The 2,543-nt window shown below is 49.6% G+C and overlaps 1 long non-coding RNA gene across 1 annotated transcript; it reads right to left on the reverse strand.

Annotated features, from left to right (window-relative positions):
• Window positions 1-211: 211 nt before the first annotated feature.
• LOC105854098 lies at window positions 212-1,590 on the reverse strand. Its single transcript, XR_001145821.1, has 3 exons — window positions 1,435-1,590; window positions 937-1,133; window positions 212-835 (listed from the first exon to the last, which is right to left on the reverse strand). It is a non-coding gene; the product is annotated as an uncharacterized LOC105854098 (long non-coding RNA).
• Between the last annotated feature and the right edge of the window lie 953 nt (window positions 1,591-2,543).

Genomic DNA, 2,543 nt, shown 5'->3' on the forward strand with positions numbered 1-2,543 from the left:
GCAATGCACTTCATCCATCTGCCTGTTCTGCTCCCCACCCTGTCTCTGGTGAATGCTCTCACCCCTAGCACATCTGGCCTACACCCCAGTTCTCCTAGGCCAAAAAACAAAAAAGCTGCAAGATTATGCAGCAACACGGGGAAACATTTATAATAAATTATTAAGGACAGAAGGCAACCACAGATTTTGCATATAAGTTATAATTCTGACACTGTAAAAAAAAATAAGCAAAACGCACAGACTTACACATGGAAAGTAAGCTTGCAGGAAAACAAATAATGGTTGTGTTGGAGGCCTGGGGTTCTTGCTTTATTCTTTATCCCCTGATTTTTAAATGGAAGGGAAGAGCTTTTATAATAAAAAGCAGGCTTACTAAGATAAGGTAAGGGGTAGAATGAGTCACAGAGTTTGATAAAATAAATAAAACAGGAAAACTAAACTCACTGCAGATAAGGCTCTCTGGAAGCCAAGTCTGCTCAGTGCCTTCAGCTCGCTTTGTGCAAACCGACGGGGGAACGTGACTGCAGAGATGGCAGGGAGGACACCGAGCCACGTGCCAGCCTGGCCTCCTCTGAGAATGACCGGAAGGAAGACCCTCCAGGGCTGCGGGCCAGCTGGTCACCGGCAGACACCGGAGGGTCAGCAGTTCCAGCACTTGGGGTTCGGGGGGTTGCAGAGAGACTGTGCAGAAATGCCTCAACTTAGGGGCTTCCGGAAGTGCTTCAAGCGTGACATGCGAGCACTGCTACTGTTTATTTTTAGAAGTCCTGCCGAGGGGGTCTCTCCCACCTCTTGCTAAATTCACGGCGCTCCTGGAGCCATGGACATCTTCCTGCTGCAGCAGCAATAGGATCAAAGCACGTGTTTAGAAAGAGAAGTGAAAAACACCAGATGTGAGCAAAACCACAAGGGGAATTTCAGACAGGCAGCACGCACCAGATTGCCCCATTTGGAATGTGGCCCGGGCCCCAGGTCAGGCAGCCCCTCCGACCGAGGCTGCTGGGACGGAGGGTCTTGATTCGGATTTAAGCCACATGCTGCTCACTTGATCTGTGACCTCGCTCCAGCCATCGACCTCTCCCAAACCAGGGTGTGGAGAATAGCAGGACTGGCTCGTTCTCTCCCAGGAATAGCTAATGGGAACACTGGTCAGAAGGTGGCATGGTCTGTGGGCCGACAGTGCATCATACTGGTCTCCAGGGCTACAAGCCAAAGACGGGTATGTGGAGGGAGGCACGTGTCAAATGACAGCAGCCTGGGGTGGCGGATTGGACGCGTCGGCTCACAAAGTAGACAGTCTGTATGGTGAGAGTCAAAGGGGGGCACAGGTGCATTTTCCCTCCCACCCATCCTCACTCTGGTACCTGCTGAGGGTCAACTGCAGGTGAGAATGGGTGGCCTTCCAGCGTCTGCTCCGCTTTCTTCACTACTTACTTGTATGCGGCCTTGGGTGAGCTACTCATGACTTCATACTGCAGCTTCTTCATCTGAAAAGATGGGTGTGCAGAGACCCCCACTTGCGCCAACTCTCTGATACCAAGTTGTCACTGGGGAGGAAGAGGGTCCAGGAGGGCGGATGCTGGAATCCTCGGGCTCCTGTGCCCAAGAAGTGGCTCTCCATGGGAACAGAAAACAGAAAGAGAAATCCTCTGTCACTGAGGATGCAGTGATGGTTTGGACTATTGAGAGACGGAGGGACCAAAACAGAGTGGGATGCCAGAGACTGTCCCCAAAGTGCCAGTGTGATCGGCTCTATTTTGGCACCGATGGAAACGCAGAGGGAGGATCCAGACGCCATCATCTTCCCTGGGCGACTTCTGCTACGTCTTCTCCAGCGCTAGCTCTGCTCCTTCCTGTGGGCCCTTTGCCACTCCCACTATCGAGTTTGACTGTGAGATCCTCACCTTGGTTCTCTCCATTATTACCATTCCCATCTTCCGACCATCAAGCCCTTTTTCCAGCCCTCCCCCATATTGCCTTCTGGGATATTTAACACTCGATCATGAGGGTGGGGTGAGTCAGTCCCATAGATATATTGGAGCCCCTATTATGCACGCCTCTTCAACAAGTGGGGTTTGGAAGACTGAAGAGCCACACACACAGGGTGAAACTAGACCACTATCAAATACTGCATGCAAAAATCAACTTAAAATGTTTTCAAGTCTTGAATACAAGACCTGAAACCATGACATGCATACAAGAAAACAGAGGCTTTGCTACTTCTTGACATTAGCCTTCGAAAGGTGGGTGGGGATATCGCTCCAATGGAAAGAGGAACAAAAGCAAACATTGTAGAGGTTGGGGTTACATCAGACTAAAAAGCTTCTGCATGGTGAAAGAAATGAAAAGGTGCCTTACCGAATGGGAGAAGATGCTTGCATGTCATACGTCTGACTGGGGTTAATGTTAAAGGATACAAAGAATTCATGAGACTCAACATTTAAAAAAACAGTTTGATTTAAAAGATGGACAGAGGTCTGAAACAAATGCTTCTTCAAAGAAGGCCAAAGATGGCCAACACCCTTCAAAGAGCTGCTCGTAAC

The sequence above is a fragment of the Condylura cristata genome, unplaced genomic scaffold, assembly GCF_000260355.1.
Source record: "Condylura cristata isolate star-nosed mole 26May11 unplaced genomic scaffold, ConCri1.0 scaffold00026, whole genome shotgun sequence".
Lineage (NCBI taxonomy): Eukaryota > Metazoa > Chordata > Mammalia > Eulipotyphla > Talpidae > Condylura > Condylura cristata.